The sequence below is a fragment of the Felis catus genome, chromosome E1 (genome assembly GCF_018350175.1).
Source record: "Felis catus isolate Fca126 chromosome E1, F.catus_Fca126_mat1.0, whole genome shotgun sequence".
Taxonomy (NCBI): domain Eukaryota; kingdom Metazoa; phylum Chordata; class Mammalia; order Carnivora; family Felidae; genus Felis; species Felis catus.
The window spans coordinates 22,409,331-22,430,621 of NC_058381.1; the positions used below are offsets into that span (position 1 = coordinate 22,409,331).

Consider the following 21,291-nt stretch of genomic DNA (forward strand, 5'->3'; position numbering starts at 1 on the left):
TTGATCTACAGATATAACACAATCCCAATCCCAGTTTCCAGCAGGCTTTGTTTTTGTTTGTTTGTTTTTGTTTATTTGTTTGTTTCTAAGTAAGCTTCACACTCAGCCCAGGGCCCAATGTAGGGCTTGAATTCACAGCCCCTGAGATCAAGAGTCAATGTTCAAGTGACTGAGCCACCCAGACACCCCCAGCAGACTTTATTTGTAGAAAATGATGGGCTTATTCTAAAATTTATGTGGAAGTGCAAAGGACCTAGAATATCCAAGGCAATCTTGACAAAGGAAAACAAAGTTAGAAAACTTAACATTACCTAATTTCAAGGCTTGCAACAAGGCTGGTATGCTATCTTCAAAACAGTATGGAAGTATAAAGAGATACATATAGTTCAATGGAACAGAATAGAGAGCCCAGAAACAATGAGGAACCACGCAATCCTATGAATAAAGCAATCTTTTAACAGGTATGGCTGGCAAAACTGGCTGTCAATATGGAGAAACGTGAACACTCATTCTTATCTAGCAAATACACAAAATTTAATTTGAGATGAATTATAGATCTGAATCTAAAAGCTAAAATTATCAAGTTTCTAGAATAAAACTTAAGAGAATATCTTCATGATCTGCAGATGGGCAAAGGTTTCTTAGGTAGGAGGCAAACAATAGAAGAAAAAATAATTGTCATCCAGATTTTATAAAAATTAAAAACTTCTGCCCATCAAAACTACAGTTAAGAAAATAATGGTGTGCAATGACTGCAAACAGTGGCTTCCTCAGTAATATAGGCAGTCTGTTGCTTGTTTGGGTTGTCCTAAGGGACCTTAGAGACCACACTTTCCAATGAACATGCATGTCTAAACTCATGCTGTCCCCAGTCTAGGCTCCAGACAGTATTCAGAGTGTCTTTGGAAAGTCCCAGGGCACAGTGGTCATGGTCCACATTGGCCAAGTTGTCATGTCCTTCCACGCCAAGTTGCAGAACAAGAAGCATGTGATTGAAGCCCTCCATAGTGCCAAGTTCAAGTTCCCTGGTGGCCAGGTGGCCCACATCTCCAAGAAGTGGGGCTTTACCAAGTTTAATACAGATGAATTTGAAGACATGATGGCTGAAAAACAGTTTATCCTGGATGGCTGTGGGGTCAGATACATCCCTAATTGAGGTTCCCCAGGGCAAATGGTGAGCTCTGCTCTCCTGAGAGCTTCTGCACTGCCCCTCCTTAGGCCTACCAATAAATCCTACTTACTACCCAAGAAAGAAAATGATGACAAGTCACAGACTACGAGGAAATATTTGTAAAATATTTCCATTAAAGGAATTGTATCAAATATACACAAGGAACTAAAACACAAGAAAAGCACAAACAACCTGATAAAGAGAAGGGCAAGAGAATTGAACAGACATTTCAAAATAAGGTGGATGAACTAAATGTATGCCTACCCTATGACCCAATAACTCCACTTCTAGGTATTCACCTAAAAGAGAAGAAAACATACATCCACAAAAATACTTGTACAAGAACATCCCTAGCAGTTTCATTCACGGTAGCCCCTAACTAGAAACAACTCCATGTAATGGGAAAAATGGATAAACAAATTCTAACCATTAATGGGTGATACAAAAGGAACACAGCACTAACACATGCAACAAAATGGATGGATCCCCAAAACATGATGATACTAGTCGGTTCCATTCACATGAAATTCTAAAAAGGTCTCTCTAAAAATGAAAACCGATTGCTTCTGCGAGATGAGAACAGTGATTGACTGGAAATGGGCATGAACAGACTTCCTACATGATAGAAATGTTCCATATCTTGATAGGGATTTGGGTTACACATGTGTAAGCATTTGTCAAATCTCCTGGAAGAATATACTTATACTCTGTGCATTTTATCATTTCACTGATATAAATTTAACACCCCAACACACACACACACACACACACACGCACACACAAACCACAAGCAAATATTGAATTCTGCTTAATGATGTGCATGCTGAAGTATTTGAAGTGAGGTATACTGATGATCTATATCTTATTTTAAAATATACCAAAAATAAGATGTATTGAAGGATAGATATATGGATAGATGTTTGAAGAAGGAGATAGAGCAAAATGTTCACATTTGAAGAGTCTACCTGCTGAGTAGCCAATTGTGAGTACTCACAATTCTTTTCATGTTTAAAATTTCGCAATAAACCTTTGGGGAAAGGGGAGTCAAAAGATGGGATGTAAAGCTGGTCAAGAATGGAAAAATCTCACAATAGCCTTGAGGTGAAACCAGGAAGGAGTGGTCAGAATTTCCTGGGTGAAAGAAGGGTTCAGCTAGGTTTCTATAACCCTTGTGTGTCAGAAAGTCAGTCAGCCTGTGTCCTGGCCGTTCTTTTCCAACAGTCACACCCAGTCTGCCTGATCACACCTATCCAATAGAACTTCTGAGGGACAGCATGGTGACATTACATTTTCCATCTCCCCATAAGAGAGTGTCCTCCCCCACAGGAGACCGGAGATTATCCCAAGACAGGGACTAGGTATCCCCCAACAGACTAAATGCTTACTTTATCTTTTTAAGTTTATTTTGAGAGAGAGACAGAGAGAGTGGCAGAGAAAGAGTGAGAGAGAGAATCCCAAGTAGGCTCTGCACCGTTAGTACAGAGCCTGACACGGGGCTTGATCTCACAACCACCAAATCATGACCTGAGCCGAAACCAAGAGTCAGATGCTTAACCAACTGAGCCACACAGGTGCCCCTAAGCACTTACTTTAATTTTTTAAATGTTTATTTATTTTTGACAGAGAGAGAGAGAGAGAGAGACAGAGCATGAGTGGGGGAGGGGCAGAGAGAGAGGGTGAGAGAGAATCCTAAGCAGGCTCCAGGCTCTGAGCTGTCAGCACAGAGCCTGCCACGGGGCTCGAACTCACGGACCATGAGATCATGACCTGAGCTGAAGTCAGACGCTCAACCAACTGAGCCACCCAGGTGCCCCCCCTAAGTACTTACTTTAAATAAGACCTGGGTCTTCCCCATCACACCGTGAGCTTCCTCAGGCTAGAAGTTAGCTCTTCCATCAGTTTGGGAACTCTGTTAGGATGGAGACTAACTCCACCATCAGAAGGCTGCCCTGGATGTATCTGCCATTTGACAGGGGCCGTTCAGAGAGCTGTCAATTGTTTCCTGTGTTTCTCCCATGATTCCCACTTGAGCTGTGCAGGTTGAGTGCACTCAGCAGAGAATGAGAGAGGAGTTACTGACAGTTTCCAAGCAGGAATGCTCCAACTTCAATCATCCCAGAAGCTGACACTCTTTTACATTTAGCTAGGGAAAAGCAACATGAATTCACTGTAGTGATTGAGACTTTACACGCCCTAAAGTGAAGAAATTCTAACTTGAGGTTCCCTCAGCAACTGTAGCTGGGCAACGTCACCCCCAGGCATTGGCAGCAGGTCACAATGCTCAACAGCTCATTGGGCAGGTGGAAGCACATCCGCCTTCACACACCTGGGCTCACGGGAACTAAGGGTGGGGTGTACCCAGATATCCAGAGAAAGGGGGAGAGTGCTGAGGCTCCAGGAAGAACAGACAGGAAAAGAGAGAGGGGGAAGAGCAGAAGTGTTTTCTCTGCTTCTCTTCTTTAGAGAACCCCATGAGACAACTAGTGTATCTCCCCCTTATCTCATTCTCTCCCTCTCTGTCTCTCTCTCTCCCTCCCTCTCTCTCTCCCACCCTCATGAGCACACAGATGCACAGCTTAAAGTATGATTCATGTTCTCAAGGGAAGGTTCCCTAGCAACTCATGACACTTTTTCAAGGGGTTGCATGATTGGACGCTAGACACCTGGCTGAGAAATGGAACAAACTTGGTTACTCTATGGGATACAAGATCTACTCATCTCCCATCCTTCATGCCAGTTTCCCTAGAGCTTCCCCCAACCTCTGACCCCTATAAGTTTGATTACTTTCCAGATTTTCTTTGGGACTCGGCTTCTAACATGATAATACAGTTTGTTTTTATTATTCTGGGTGACATGGAGAGAGAGACATTGAGCCAGGCCATGAGAACTAATCTCCCATTTTCTATGCCAAAGTTTTTCAAAGTGTCACCCTGTGCTTCTTCCAGTGATAGTAAACAAAATAACCTGAAAGGTCTTTCACTACAAAATAACTAGCTCCTGCAAAAACAGACTTAAGTGCATTTCTGGGATCAACATAAGTAAGAGAAATATGTAATAATCCCATCCATCCCCCAAATTTACTGAAACTAGGGCAACAAGTAATAAGCAGCAAGGAAACTCAAAAGACAAATGTTGGAGCAGATAAAGATACTTACATTCACCACTGCTATTTAACATTGTGTTACTAGAACAATTAGACAAGAAAAAGAAATAAAAGGCTTCTACGTTGGAAAGCATGAGGTAAAACTACCTGTGTTCATAGATGACATGATCCCATATGTACAAAACCCCAAATAATTCACAAGAAACTGCTAGAGCAATCAATTCAGCAGAGTTGTAGGGTGTAAGATCAGTTGTGTTTCTATACACTTACGATACAGAAAGGGAAGTTAAGGGAACAAAATCATTCATTATAGCATCTAAAATGTTAAAATATTTAGGAATAAACTTAACCAGGGGCACAAAAGACTCATATACTGAAGACCACAAGATTGCCAAAAGAAATCAAAGAAAACCTAATGAAACGGAAACTTCAGGGAGCAAAATTTACCACCCCAAAATGCATCTCTTGGCACGTGGATTATTTTAGGCTGATTATTTTTAAGAAATAGAAGACTCAGAAGTTTTTCTTTATTGCCTCCCCACTAACTGCCTATCTACAAGAATTTAGACAGAGGACCTGTTCCTGGAAGGGAACGATCACCATAGATGACTACAGTATAATATGAACTAGGTGTCATAGACAGAAAGGAACCCAACAGATTAATGTTAAAATTCCTCTGTGTCCCATTGTTTCTGCATGGCCCAGCAAATATTTGTTTACCAAACCTTTACTCTTTTTCAACCTCCTGTGAATTGTCTTCCTTCCCTTTGAAGTCCCAGACCCCTACCCCCTTCTCCTTAGCTCTAGATGGTATATAAGCCTCAACTGTCTGACTGCCTAGAGGTCTCATATTTTTATGGAGCTCCCATAGGTGCATGATTAAACTTGATTTCCCCCTGTAATCTATGTCAATATAAGTCTTAGACCAGTCAAAAGAACCTCAAAGGGTAGAGAAAAATTTTTCTCCCCAACAAAGCACAGCTCACATTCATAGGTAGGAAGACCATATTGTTAAGATGCCTATACTACCCAAAGTGATCCACAGATTCAATGCAATCCTTATCAAAATTCCAATAGCCTTTTATTTCTGAAATGGAGAAGCCAAACATCAAATTCATGTGGAGTTATAAGGGGACCCTAAATAGCCCAAACAATCTTGATAAACAATAACAAAGTCAGAGTCACTTTTCCCCAATATCAAAACTTACTACAAAGCCATAGTAATCAAGAGTGTGGTACTGGCATCAAAAGGAATTATCAAACAATTGAAAAGACAACCCACAGAATGAGAGAAATTACTTGCAAATCATTTGACCTCAGACATTGGAATTAACCCACTAGAGTCTCAGCTGCATGAAAGCAGGTATTTTTATGTGTTTTGTTTACTGCTGAATCCCCAGCTTCTACAATAGAAACTGGCACATAGTGGGCACTAAATAAATACCTGATGGATAGTCAGATATAAAAAATAAAATGAATACGTAGAAAATGTTTAGAGAAAACTTGCATATTTGAAGGTCTTTTAGGACACTTACCCAAAGTCACACAGCTAGAAAGTGGCAGGATCCAGGACTCAATCCAAGAGTATCTGACGTCAACACCTGGGTCTTTAACCTTTATATTATTATACTGCTTCCCCAGTAACCCAAGGTAAACCAAGGTTTTGTTTTTGAGAGGAGACAGCAGAGTGGAAGTTTTCAGGCCATGTCCAATCTGAGTTATTTCTCAGGACTCCATCTGGATTCCTTCTCAACACCTACTTGCCTTTCGAAGAAAACATTTCCCAGGAAATGGGCACTCCGTGTCTTTCCCTACATGTGAATAGAGTGGGAGGAAGGGAGGGTTGTTGCGGGTTTTTTCTTTATTTCTTTTTTCTCCTTTTTTTTTTTTTTTTTTTTTTTTTGGAAACTGTCCGGGGGACGTGGTGCTGCTACTGGTGGTGGCAACTGCTACAATCAGAGCTGTTTCGAAGCAAAGAACTAATTTACTGCATGAATGACTTTAGCTCAAAAGAAGAAATAAGGACGATCAGGAGTCCTAAGGGAGCAGAATAATAGGGTAATTTACACGGGGAGATGAGGAAGATGGGAGAAACATGCAGGGTAATTCTTCTGTATAATCTTTATTTTATATTTTTGCCCTTTTTCCCTTTGCCTCTCTGGGGACAAAGCCTCAGCTCAGAGATGATTCCTGGCCATCCCCAGGGTTGATGTCTGAAAAAAAATGAAAGGGCAAGGAAGAGGAGGCTTCTCAGGCTGAGGAAGAGAAGGTCGAGAGGTGGTTTCACCGCAGTTTTCTAAAGCTAGCTTCTACTGGGAGGATGGTCTGTGGGAGGCCCCTATTAAACCTTGTGATTGGTGAGGGATTGCAAAGGGTAGCTTCAGATGTCTGAGTGCTGTGTACAAAGGAGCTGTTATCTGTACCACCAGCTTGGGCTGGCCCCAAGCAAAGAGCTCACTATTACCCCTGTTATGGACAGAGTATTTGTGTCCCCCCACCAAATTCATATGTTGAGGGGCACCTGGGTGGCTCAGTCAGTTAAGCATCTGACTTCGGCTCAGGTCATGATCTCACGGTTCTTGAGTTTAAGCCCTGTGTCAGGCTCTGTGCTGACAGCTGGAGCCTGCTTCGGATTCTGTGTCTCCCCCTCTCTCTGCCCCTCCTCCACTCTCAAAAATAAGTAAACATTTTTTAAAAATTAAGTAAGTAAATAAATAAATAGATAAATAAATTCCTGTGTTGAAATCCTAAACTCCAGCCTAATGATATTAGGAGGTGGGGTCTTTGGGATGTGATTAAGTTATGAGGGTCGAACCCTCATGAATGAGATTACTGCTCTTATAAAGGAGGTGCAAGAGATCTCCCTCACCCTCTTTCCACTGTGTGAGGACACAACACATAGGGGTTGTGTCTACAACCCCAAGGGGGGGGTCTCACCAGAACCCAACCAAGCTGGCACTCTGAGCTTAGACATCCAGCCTCCAAAACTGTGAGAAATAAATTTCTGTTGTTTATAAGTCATCCTGATCTTTGGAAATTTACTGTAGCAACCCAAATTGACTAGACCACCCCAGATTCTTAATTTCCCAGCACAGAAAAGATATGGGCTGGCAGGACTCTTGTATAGCATTTAGTCCAAGACACGCATAACAAAACCACCAAGTCTTGGGTTCCAGGTCTTACTTCAGTGCATACTAGCTATGTAACCTTGGCCAGACCCTGGAGCCATGGGTTTTCTCCTCTGCAAAGTCAAGATTATCATCTTCACTGTCATTTGTGAGGATCAAATGAGATGGCACCTGACAAAGCACTTTGTAAACTAAAAATTACCATATGAGTGTGAGTTATTATTGTTCTTTGTCAGTGATGGAAACTGAGTCCCACAGGGGTCAAGTGACTCGTCCAAAGTCACCACACCACACCACAGAGACAGCATAGTGCAGTGGTTAACAGTATAGACTTTGGAGCAGGCTGCCTGGTCTGCCATTTGCCACCTGTGAGACTTTGGGTAAGTTAGTTAATGTCTCTGTGCTTTAATTTCCCCCATCTGTCAACTGGGAATAATAATAGTACCTACCTCATAGAGTTGTGTGACTATAACATATCCAAGAATTTAGAACAATGCCTGCAAATGGCATTTAATAAATGCTAGCTATCACTATTATTCAGGAAATATGGACTAAGCCCAGGAGATTTCAAATCAGGTGGGGATCCCCCTTGTGGAACCTTTCAAAGACCAAGAATGAAGAAATGAGAGTCATGTTCAGCGATAGGAATTCAGGTTAGGCTGAGGTAGAGCTCCAAGTCTGGTAGAACTAAAAGGTCCTGCCTAGGAGTCAGGAAACCTGCGTTCTGGACCCAGCTCTGCCACCTAATTCAATCTCTCTGAGGCCCAAGCTCTTTGTCTATAAAATGAAACTGACAGTCTTTCCCACCTTGTCCGTACTACAAGGCTTTGATTACGCCCAAGTGGAAAGCCTCATAAACTATAAAGTTCTGTGAATGTATTAAGATTATTCCTGGAAGTATAGATCACTGAAATGACTTTTGCAGGAAAGAGCAGAACGGGGAAGGGTATGACATTTCCTGATTCTGAAAAAATGCAAACAAGAGCCAACTTACAGAATTTTGGGTTGCAGTCCTTTCTGACAGTTGAAGGATGTTCAGGGTCCTTTATGGCATAAGCTTGGCCAAGGGCCTCCCCAGAGTAGACATAGGGAAATGGAACAGAGTAAGTCAGCTGCCTACTCCACACTAGCCTCTACATCCTACAACACTCATACAGGTGAAACCAAGATAATTATATATCTCTACACCTTTCAAAGTCCCATATCAGACATCTCCCCTCCTTCAGAAAGACTGCCTGAAGTCTTCCAGCAAAAGATGCTCACTTCTTCCTCAGGATTCTTTTGCTGCTTGCATAAATGGCTAAATTTCAGTTAAATAGAGTAATGGGACCCAGGGGCATGGAAAGAAGCCACAGACATACCTGAGTCACAAATAAAACAAAAGTGTCATCAACTGTCCATCACATGTTATCAGATCACTGTGGGTAAGGGGCACTGGACCCAGAGGTACTCACTTCTCCAAAGGGACTTGGAATTTGGGCAGGGGGTAATGCATGTATATGCAGAAAGGAGTTAACCTTAGGATCAGAAAGCTTGGAGTGGGGATGAAGAAGTTGAGGTGGGCTGTTCCAGTTGGGGCACAGGTAGAGGCCCACATAGGATCCTCTAACATGGAATCACAGACATTCTCCCTTCGCAAAAGAGATCTCAATATACACTAATCACCTCTTATGTGTCCCCTTGGGGGAATGAATCACATCCCAGTTTCTAAAGTATTTTATCCACAGGCAATGCATTAATTAGCCCCCAGATAATGACATGACAATAATTTTATTTTTTACTTCCCTTACTATATTATCATTTATTTGTTACCTTCACAACTCCCCTACCATCCTGGGAACTCTTTGAAGGAAAGGATTGTGTCTAATTCACTTTACACCCCTTGTGTCCAGAGCCTGGCATACCAGATGCTCAACAAAATTTTGTCCAACAACTGTTTGTTAAATTTAGAGATTAGAACGTGTCACTTGTTGTTAGAGACATTTCTGGATAGCTGTCAGCTGCACCTCTTTGCCTTTTCTAGACTTTTGGGAACAAAAAGATCTTTACTCTACAAATCCACCTTTTGCCTTGTGACCCTGACAGATAAGGGGAGGCCATAGAAACCCTTAGTAGATGGAAAGAGAGGAGCCTAAGCTCAAAGACCAGACCTAGAGCTGAGTTCTGAGTGTTGACAGTGGCTGTGACTCACTGAATAAAAATTGGGTGGCTGGGGGAAGAAAATCCAAGGAATACTTCAAAACATTCTGCTTCCATGTGGCAAGCTGAGCCTGGGCAATTGGAAGAGCCCAGGCTGGCATTGTCTTTGGAGTTAGCAGAGAGAGGTACTCTACTGATGAGGCTGGAGCCAGGAAAAACAGAAGGACTAGGAGGAAAAATAACCTGCCTCCAGTCCTACGGAAAAGCAGTATCACATTTGATGATAGTTCACAAAACACAACAGGACTTTCATTATTCATTGTGTTTCAAGACAAAAGATCTTTCTGTTTCTGCTTTACACTGAACAATTTTTAAATTACCTAGAGATGGAAACCAGTTTGAGAGTCCCAGGAACATCCTCTGTTGGCAATTTGCATCCACCCTTAAGGAGGGCCTAGCACTTTAGCCAAGACCCCAACAAATGATCCAAGTACATCATAAAACCTTAGCAAATGAAGCCAATTTTACTGAAGATTTAATCAAAAGATGGAAGAGATGGTTTCATTGCATACCACAGAGCAAAACTTAATACAAGTGATGATTAGGAAAAAAAAACACCAAACAACATCCTGCCTCCTATATCCCAAAGTGAGCATTACCAATCTGACCTGAACACTGGGCTCGTGCTTCTTGGGGGCTTCTTTGGTCATGAAAGTCAATACTGGCCACAGTTTTATATACACTGACCTACCCCATCCCAGACTTCTTTGTCCATCCACCAGTAAGCAGCCACAAGAACTCCGTAACAGGCCAGTCATGGCCACAAACAGAAGCACAGGAGTTGTTCTCTGTTACCTGTACATAAGTGTTCCTACTTAATGTGTAGGAACGAATGGGCTCTATATTTATGGTTGTAGCTGTTGCATTGCTGTAGCCTGTGGTTTTATGGCCCTAATTTCATAATCAACTGTAGTTTTAATTTTTCTCCTTCTACCCTGCAGCCAGAGTCTCCTGGATGTGGGGGAAGGGAGAGAATTCCTGTCCAATCGCTCTAGGCCACCTGTCACAGCAAAAATCCTCACTAGAGCCAAACCAACCCACCTGCTCCTTCATCAAAGAAGAAGGTCACCTACCCTGTGGGGAGGAGGCCTGAGCAGCCCAGATGCCCTCCGTGTCGGAGGCCTGAGCTTTGAAAAGTAGCAAGTTCATCCTGTAAATGTGCCAGGACAGTGCCAGCTGTTCAGAGCCCTCTGGAGATGCCCCAGCTAGGGCAAAGGGAAGGCAGGGGTCAGGAGAAGGAGGCCTGCCAGTTGGAGGACCTGACCCTAGCCATAGGCACAGCATCATTAAGCAGAGAGAAGAGAGGAGTGTGGGTAACAAGCTCTGTCTCTGTTCTGACTCATGCTTGTAAACTTGATCCTGAATGTTTTCTCCAAAACCCAGGATTCTGGTGACTTTGGTCCAGATTCCTTTGCTTTTACTTCCCTTCTTGATGACATTACCAATTGTTTTACACTGATGCAAAACAAACAGAATCAGGACTTGCATTCCACAACTGATGCAGTTGGTTTCGCGTAATGTTGACAATTCTATCACATTTCCAATATTTACAAGAAAGCGTTTTCCTTTGGGTATTTGAGGGGCTCCTCTCCCTTAATGCACTGTTGCTATTCACGTATTCCCCACACACAATGTAGAGGTGAGAAGTGGAGAGAGAATGGCATCAGCAGGAGGTATTGGGTGAGTAAAGTTGGTCCCAGCAGGACACATCCCACCTGCAGATTTATTATTCTAGGGAGCCACCAAACGACCCTTGTGGAGGAGAGCGGGCTGTTTGAACATTTCCAATCTTGCAAAGCCACTTCGTGTGACAAAAACTCTCCCAAGGGGTATATTTGAGACCCGGAGGGCAAGGACAAAGAGGGAGAAACCCCACGCAGCTTCACTCTCCAGAGAAGGGAGAAGGAGGACTCACTCTGAGAAGAAATCAGGTATCTTACCTGCCACAACCAAGGCAGGGGTGCAGATGGAAAGAGATGAGCAATTTGAAAGGACTCATTAAGAGATTCTTATAGGCCCATTCTGTTCCTACCCTTGGCCTGCCATTCATTTTGGAGTAGAAGAAGTATGGGTTTTGTACTGGAGACTAAGACCTACCTCTTGCTAGCTGGTCAGTTTGGACGAAATGTTTCCTCTCTCTGGACTTCTGCTTCCACATCTGTAAAAGTAGTATGATGATAACAATCCCCCCTCACAGGATGCTCCTGAGGACTGGATGAAATAATAAACGTAAAACACTCAAAGCTTGAGGAGGACCCAAGGAATGGCAGGTTCTCTTCTGCTGAGAGATTTTCTAAATTCAGTCCACTGGAGTGCGGCCTAGAGTGGGGGAAGGAGTCTTCTGAAGTCATTCGGTAACCACGTGTGCTCCTATGACTTCCAGACGTTTTTCTCACAACTCAACAAAGAGTACACAGTGCAACAACTTCAACTTGGTAGAAGGAGGCACGATACTTATATGCGTGTTTCCAATTTGAGCTTTTCTGCCCCAGATGACGAGGACAGGACAAGAGAATCTTTTTCTTTTTTTTTTTTTTTTAATTTTTTTTTCAATGTTTTTATTTATTTTTGGGACAGAGAAAGACAGAGCATGAACGGGGGAGGGGCAGAGAGAGAGGGAGACACAGAATCGGAAACAGGCTCCAGGCTCTGAGCCATCAGCCCAGAGCCTGACGCGGGGCTCGAACTCACGGACCGCGAGATCGTGATCTGGCTGAAGTCGGACGCTTAACCGACTGCGCCACCCAGGCGCCCCGAGAATCTTTTTCTTGAGGTTTCCTTGTCACAGTTTCTGTCAAACAAAATTAGAAAGAAAGTGTGCCTGTCCTGGACATGTGATTGCATGTGTGCATGCGCACAAGTGGACACACATGCGTGCACATGCACACACACACACACACACACACACACACACACACATATACACACACTTCAACTTTATCACTGGGCTTCCTGAGGTTGAATTACCTCTCTGCCTCTTCCCTCCAGCATCAAGCTGAATGCTTTTTCCATCATTTCCTCTCTTTGCATTTGAAATTTATATTTTCCCCTTTCAGTCCCCTTAGCTCCTTCAGACCCGCCCCCCACTAGGCAAAGACACTGTCTTCCCCACCAACCCAAACATGCCCTAAGGGAGGCAGCCATCATACCTGGTTAGTTGGACACCCCTCCTCATTGGGAGCCATGCCTCCCTCACTGGATTCATATTCCCACGGGACAAGGACTGGTCTTTCCCAGAAGGTAGAGCCCTCTCTCTTTCTCTCACTCCTCAAAACTTACGATGATAGTGTGAGCTCAGAGGAATGGAGTAATTACAAGAAAATTATACTTGGGCCAGGAGTCCTCCTAGGAACCAGACACCTTCTTAAAAGTGTAAAGGAAGTGCAACACCCAGGAGTCTGCAATCTTTCTTGCTACATTTTTATGGGTTCACATCCTACTCCCATCTTCCCCATCCCAGCCCCAGAAACATCTCCATTATTCAGTGTATACAAAGGCAGGAAAGCATCTTGGGAACTTTGGTGCTAAGCTGCAAATTGGGGTTTGTGGCTTGAAGAGGTGGGTTCTTGTACCACAGAGAAAGTGTTCATGTGTCCTTGCCCACTGGAGCCCTGAAATGGGGCTGTTTCTTGAAACCACGCCCCCTTCCTGTGGGCAGCCATATAAAGCTAGAAGCTATAGCCAAAGTGCTATGTGTCTGTGGTGGTAATGACCAAGTCCTGAGAGGCAGAAAGACCCCATTCTAGTTCACTGATGACAAAGGTCAGCCCTGATGGCCTGATGTCACTCCAAGCCATTTATGGTTCTCAACTCTGATTTGGGGGAACTTGAAAACTCTCACCTCTTAAGCACACAAAGACAGCACTCAGAGATTTTAGAAATCATTTGGTCTAATCTTTCATTTTACAGATGGGTAAATATAGTCCCAGAGAGACTTTCATAGTGATAGAACATTCATTCCATCTCTAAAACTCAGAACTCCCACCTCCCAAGCAGGAGAGAGGCATCATGGGAGAGTGGAAATGGCTCTGGTGTCTGAGTTTGAATCTGGACCAGATTCAGACCAGGCTGGAGTTTGAATCTTTACACTGTCCTCTGAGATGCTCTGTGTTCTTGGGCAAATCACTTAACCTCTCTGAGTCTGTTTCAGTGTTTAGAATGGGCTGGTGATGGGTATTGTGGGGATTTAATGAGGCAGCACACATGGAAGAGCTTCATACACAACAGATGACCCAAAAAGTGAATTCTCTCTCCCTAGTGTGGATTTCCCCTTCACCTGCAGTCCACCTCCAGCACCTTCTCAACCCCATCAGCAAATTTGCTCTCCCTATAGGGCCTCCCCCCTTACTTTTCCTGCCATCATCTAAGTGCTCCTGACCCCCTCCCCACCAGAGCGAGCTGGGGAAGGAGGGATTGATAAGAGGACTTGGAGGTCCTCGTGAGCTCTCTGCTCCAGGCGCAGAGGCAGGGAACAGAGCAAAGGTGGGAGGAAGCAGGCAGGGTCAGTGAGCTGGCCTCTTTGTTCCCGGAAAATGAGCACAATTGCCATTCCTTTCCGCAGGAAGCTGGGTCCAGTGAGCCAGCAGCAGCGAGGTGTTGCCTTGGTGAGTAATGGTCCGGCAATGGCTCTGCCCTCCACTTATACCTCGCGCCCCAAAGATGAACTTAGGGCCCATGAGCCAGGGAAAGTGACACTTCAGTTCAGCCATACCAGCCTCCCCTCACCAGCCCCTCGACACTCTGCGTTATTTCTCTCCTCCAGGGGGTCCTCCAGACCTGGTCTCAGGAGAAGCTGCCAGAGGGTGATGGAGGCCCAGAGAGGGGAAGGGCCTCATCTGAAGGCACACAGCCGCTCAGAGCCCTACCACCTCCAAGCCACCGGCGCCCCATCACACAGAGCCTGTGGGACAGTCTGACACTCCCAGGGCTCTGCCACTAGCCTACGTGCTTATCTACAAAGGAAAGACTAAAAGTAGAGGGACCTAGATTCGAATGACAGATCACTAGCTAGGTGACCTTAGGGAAATGACGTAACCTCAGGGTTCCCATCTGCAAAAAGGTGATACCGATGGCATCCCTGGGGCGGTTAAAGAATTAAATTGGGTCAGCATAGGCAAAGTGCTGCACACAGTGGCCAGAATACAGTAGGTGCTTAATATGCATGATTTCCCTCCCTCACACATTCACGAAGCCTGGGCACTTTTCTTTCCTCCATTTCCTCCCCAAACATGGCCGGGGGAGCAAGAATATCCAAGGATATCCAGGGTGAGACTCAGAGCCAGTGCTGAATGGCTTCTAGAGGGAACTGACGACCAGAAACAGACAAGACGTTCCCAGAGTGGCCTACAGGGTCCCTCAGGCCCAGGTTCCCACAACAAGATGAGAGATTCAGCTTCTGCTGAACCACGTCCCAGCCCTGAGCCTGAGAACTTTAGACGCGGACAGAGAGAAGTAGGATGTGCTACATTTCTGCATCTGCCGCTGTCCTTGAATGCCACCAGGCCTTGGAGGGGACACCCGGCTCTGTGCCTGTGCCGTGGCCAGCACGGGCCGGGGTGAATGATGCCCATTTGCAGAGCCAGAGGAGGACTGGATCTGGAAGAGCGGAGAGGAGTCCCCTGAGGAATGCGGAGGGAGACTTTTTAAGATCCCGTCCCTGAGGGGACGCCTGGGTGACTCGGTCGGTTAAGCTTCTGACTTCGACTCAGGTCACAATCTCATGGTTTGTGAATTCGAGCCCCGCATCGGGCTCTGCACTAACAGCTCATAGCTTGGAACCTGCTTCGGATTCTGTGTCTCCCCCTCTCTCTGCCCCTCCCCCGCTCGTGCTCTGTCTCTCTCTGTCTCTCAATAATAAATAAATGTTAAAAAAAAAAAAAAAAAGATCCCGTCACCGACCACATCCACAGTCTTCCACGCCTGCTTGGAGGTGCATTAGGCATCCTGCCCCGGGTGTTGATCCCCACCGCCTGCAGGTAGGTGAGTAGGTGGGTGTAAGCAGACAGGCCTCCTGACCCACTGCCGGTGCTTCCCAGCATAAGCCTCTTGTCTCATCTGGGTCTTGTCTGGCCCAGGGAGGGACGTTTAGAGTCCCAGCTCTTATCTTTAAGCTTGTTGGTGGATGGCAAACCTAAAAAAAGCTCAGAGAAGAGGGGCACCTGGGTAGTCCACTCAGTTAAGTGTCTGACTGCCCCTCAGGTCATGATCTCATGGTTCGTGAGTTCGAGCCCTACATTGGGCTCTATGCTGACAGTGTAGAGCCTGCTTGGGATTTCTCTCTCCGTCTCTCTCTGCCTTTCCCCTGCTCACTCTCTCTCGCTCTCTCAAAATAAATAAACTTTGTTTTTTAAAGGCTCAGAGAAGTAAGGCAACTTACCCAAGTCACCCAGCCTGGAAGTAGCAGAGACGCGACTTGAGGCCCTGCCGGTTGAGTCCAAATTCAGTGCTGTCTCCATGAAAGTGCCGCGCGCACACACGTGTGCCCTCACACACTCTCACCAGCACACGGCGAGTGTGGCTAACCTGGAGGGCTTACTATCGCCAGGCCCTGTTCCCAGGGGTTTATTAGGTCAAGTTGAACCGTTTCAACACCTGTGGGAGGCCGGTACCCATTATGCCCATTTTGCAGGTAAAGAAACTGAGGCACAGAGAAGTTAAGTAACCATTCAAGGATAGATAAGTAGAGCTTAAATGTGGGTCTAGAGTAGTCTGGCTTCTGACCCAACCTCTTAACGGCTCTGCCGTCCGCTACACTGCCTCTTTGCACACACATGCCTGCATACAACACACAACACACAATACATAACACACACACACACACTGGGCAAAAGGAAGCTGATTTAGGCCCTACAGTGGACCCCTTTTCCCCCCAATCCCATCCCCTGCCCTGCCCAGTCCCCTCCATGGAAAAAAAAAAAACACCCACCACTCCCGTCCCTTGCCCCAGCCTCTATCTCCCCTCGGCCCCATCTCCTTGGCCCCCCAGGGGCTTTGGTCACATTGCAAAGATGTGCTCGCAGTCGGGAGGCAAGAACAGAATGAAATATATGTAACATCTTATTAGTAAAGGACATCTGAGCCTCTAATTAAAATTTGCCTAATGACCCAACTTCTCCATCATTTTCGCTCTCAGAGATATTAATTTAAGGTGACAGGTACTTAGGCAAAGGGAAAATTAATTTTTCCTGTAAAAAATGAAAGGGGGAAAGAGGGGCCCGCTCCCTTATTTATGGATTTATTTTTTAAATGTTTATTTATTTTTCAAAATCCTTCTCATTCTTTCCCAGTAAAACCTGGCATTGGAGAATAATTCAATGACGGGAAGGGGATTGGAAGGAAAGTGTCATGGGGGTGGGTGGCCTGCTGGTACCCACTTCCGCTGGAGAGGGCAGGCTCTCTGATGCTCCGGGACGGGGCTGTTGTGGTTCCCTCGGCCCAAGACCCCAGATAGCTCACTGAGAAGCTGGCTGTTGGTGCTGGGATTCCGCAAGAACCTGTTTTCAATTTCATCCAGGCTGTTTGACTTGGCAGAGCCAATGGTATCTGTTTCTTTACGGAACAGATGGTGGGCACCTCTCCCTCGACACCAGGCTGCAGCCTTGCGTTCTGCCTGGGCATATTTCCCCGAGCAACAGGCTGCAGCCTAGAACATGCTCCGTAGGGGAATGGACCGGGTGCAAGATGCCCAGGGAGGCAGCCGTGGTCTGTCTGCATGACCCCTCTCCTTGGCTCCTTGGTCTAAGGACAGGAGAGGGCTTTGAGGCAGGGGCGGGGCCATCTGGCTGAGAAACAGGGCACGGGCTGGATGCTATTCCAAGCTCCAGGTTTAGAGTCTGCACAAACTCACTGGGGAGATTGGTCTAAAGAATGTAGAAACATTTCCTTGCCCCCATTATTTTTTTTATTTTTTAAATGTATTTATTTATTTTTTGAGAGAGAGAGAGAGAGAGAGAGTGAGAGTGGGGGAAGGACAGAGAGAGAGAGGGAGACACAGAATCCGAAGCAGGCTCCAGGCTCTGAGCCATCAGCACAGAGCCCAACGCGAGGCTCGAACCCACAAACCGTAAGATCATGACCGGAGCTGAAGTCAGATGCTCAACGGACTGAGCCACCCAGGAGCCCCATTTATCTTTGTTTTATAGGTTTTTCTTCAGAATCTGAGGTTCTCTTCAGAACCCTGACGTTCTCTTCAGAACCCTGACGTTCTCTGCCTCTTCCCAAGGGCCTCATTCCATTCTCCATTTCCATCCCATGCACCACCCCCCCCCAAGCTCTGTCCTCATTCTTCAGGATGTTAGCTTTGCAACTGGGCTCTGAGTAGACTAAGGGAGAGAGGGGAGAGGGGAAGAGGAGAGGGGGAAAGGAGAGGAGGGAAGAAGGGTCCTCCTTTCTAGAGACCTAGAAGTCCTGTTCCTAGCTTCTCTCTCTCTCTGTCCCTCTCTGATTCTCTTTGTCATCCTCCCTCTCTCCATGTCCCCTCCAGCAATATGACCGTTGCTGGGAAATCTGTCAGGTTTTGCTTCCTGGGGAGCTGAGGGAGGCTTTTCTAGCAATTAGGCCAAGGCCTCTGATCCGAGAGATTGCTGAACACCTGGCGAGCAATAACCCGCTCCACTGGGCCCCGTGGGGAGGTGGGAAGGACAGCAGTCAGAGCCTCTTTTCACCTCCTGGCCAAGGGGCCAAGGCCAACGGCAGGAAGGGCTGCCAGGGAGGAGAGGGGGGTAGGGGTTGTGGTGGCGATACAGGCCTCAAAAGTCCTTCCCTGCACACCACCTTTCTTTTTTTTTTTTTTAATGTTTATTTATTATTTTTGAGAGAGAGAGAGCATGAGCAGGGGAGGAGCAGAGAGAGAGGGAGACACAGAATCTGAAACAGGCTCCAGGCTCTGAGCTGTCAGCACAGAACCCGACATGGGGCTCGAACTCACAAACCGTGAGATCATGACCTGAGCTGAAGCCGGACGCTCAACCAGCTGAGCCACCCAGGTGCCCCTGCACGCCACCTTTCTAAGGGCCCCAGGCACAGCTGGGTCCCAGCCAGACCATCCAAGCTGCAGGGCCCCCTTTGTGTAAGGGCTAGGAGTTGGTGACACTGTGGGCAGAAGGAGAAAGTGAGTGTGCAGAGCAAAGAGAATGGGGTTTGGAGTCAAAAGAGCCTGGGCCCAAATTCCACCCCTTCTTCCTACGTGATCCTGAGCATATAACTTCACTGCTTGGAGCCTCATTGGCCTCCTGAGTAACACAGGGACAGACAATAATGACACCCACTGCAGAGGGTCCCAGGGAGGGACAGATGAGCCCATGGACAGAAACTGGCTTTGGAAGGTGGCCAAGGACCGTCTCCCCCAGGCTGGGGTGAACTGCAATTCCACTAATGCAAGGAGGGAAAAAAAAGTGCCAAGGTTTTAAAGATGCCTGTTCATCTTGCTTTGCATACATTTGCATATTGAGTTCAAGAGGCTCGTCCTAATTCTGAGGATGGAAAATAAAATAAATTAACGAATGCAAGATTAACAAATGCGATTCCCGCAGCCATTGTCTCCCCGGCAGTTCTGGGCTTGACATTAGGGAGACGAAGAATGTTCTCAAGGCAATCAGCTCAATCATCTCTGGGCAGGAGCCCCAGCAGAGGGCCCGGAGGCCAGGAGCTTGGGGGTCAGGGCAAAGAGGGACCCTCAGTGCACCTCACTGTGAACTTGCAGTGCCCGACTTGGTGGTCGAGAGCACAGGCTCTGGGCTACACTGCCCAGGTGTGAATCCCAGCTCTGTCACATTCGGCGTTGCAACCTCAGGAAGGTCATCTAAGCTGTCTGTTTTTGGGTGCCCTCAGGAGTCAAACAGGAATAATGTGTAACACCTACTCCATAGGGTTGGTGTGAATGAGTGAAACGTGGGTAAAATACTCAGAGCCGCACCCAGCATATGACAAATGCTTGCGAAGAGTTCGCTGGGACCACTATCTCATCACTGTCATCATCCCCGTCATTACCATTGTCATCATGTGGTAGAAAACGCATGCAGGACCAGGAACCAAGAGATTTCGGTTTTTGTTCTTATCCTGCCCCTCATCCATGGTGGGGCCCTGGGAAAATCCCCTGGCTTCTTGGCCTTTCTACCCCCAAAGGGATGGCCCAGGCACCCTTCAGGCTGTGACACTCTCAGGCAGCCTCAGATCCCAGCTTGCCCCCAGGCTGCTTGAGAACAGACTCTGGGGCAGATTGTCATACGCACAGCGTCATGTGAAACATGCAAATGGCCCTCTTCCTTGCGATGCTCAGCTCCTACACACGGGAAAGACGCCGCCCGGTCCCCTGGGCAGAGCTCTGTCTTCCTGCTCCCCGCACTGCCCCCACCCTGCCACCTCGGCCCCCTCACCCTCTGCCTGGACTGATCTGAGATGCCTCACCGCCTCTGGAGAAGGCACTGAGTGGCGGATCAGATTTCACTGAGGTGTACAGGACATCCCACTTTGCTCTCAGCCCTTCACTCATTGGTCACATTCTCCCCTCACTGCCGGGAGGGTGGTATCGGGATCCCCACTTTAAGGTCGGGAAGCTCGAGGCTCAGAATGAAGCCGCCTGAAAGAAGTCGCCGGGCCAGAATGGTTAGCCAGGAGCCGGGAGACCCACGATGCCGGGTTCTGTCCCACGGACTGTAGTTCCAGGATGGAGAAAGGAGACCAGGCGGAGAGAACACGGCAGTGCCACTTCCCACCTTAGCACCCCTGAGGCACGAGGCCCCCTGCTCGGGAAGCTGGCACTGCTGACAGCCTGAGAATCAATGTCGCAGCCTGCAGGAGGTTTCTGGAGCTCCGCTGATGGATGGCATCTGGAAAAGCCACCACTGGGTGCCACTGCCGTGACCATGACCCCTGGCCGACCCCATAGTGGGCTTCTCCACCTTCCCTCCGGCACATCCTGGATCTGTGAGGCTGCTGAGCTAGGTCAGAGGTCAGAAATCAAAAGCCCAGGGTCCAGGGCTCCCAATTTCCACCAAATCCAGGAGGAGCCAGGCCTGGGCTGGGGAGGAGGTGGGGAGGGGGGATGGTGAAGGTCTTCACCGCCAGCATCTTCCAGGCTTCCCCTGGGACCCTCCTCAGACCCCCCAGAGTGGGCGGTCTCTGTTGCCATCCCCATCTTTCCTACCTTCTGAGGCCCCTGCTCAGTCAGAGGCCCATTAAGTTGATTAAGAAGCACATTCCGGAATGAAGGAACCATATTTCAGTCCCCAGAGGGCCCTCCGCCTTCTCCTGCTCCCTCCCTCCTCCCTCTGCTCTTCCCCTCCTTCTCCTCCTCTAGCCAAGCCCCTCCCCTACCGTCCTTGGCCCTGTGGCTTACCCTCTGGTCCCCCAGATTCTAGGGGACAGAGATGTGAGCCAGACTCAGCCAGGGACACAGGATGGGGTGGGCCAAGACGGGGCCAGGCTGGCATTTGCGATGCATGGTTGGGGAGGGAAGCAGGAATGTTTTGGCATGGACCATGTAATTTAATCCTCGCCACGGCTCTTCCAGGGAATTATTACCCCACTTTTTATAGATGAGGAAACAAAAGCTCAGAGAGGTTAAGCAACTTGCTCAAGGTCACCAAGCCATGAGACAAAACCAGCTGTTCTGAAGCCAAGCCCTGGGCTTACTGCACTTGCCTGTAATGCCACCTCGTATCCCAATACCTCCACGGCCAGGCAGTCTGGTT

At 47.1% G+C, this 21,291-nt stretch overlaps 1 pseudogene; it reads left to right on the plus strand.

Moving 5' to 3' along the window:
• Positions 1-721: 721 nt before the first annotated feature.
• Positions 722-830, plus strand: LOC111557898 (annotated as a pseudogene).
• The last annotated feature ends 20,461 nt before the right edge of the window (positions 831-21,291 follow it).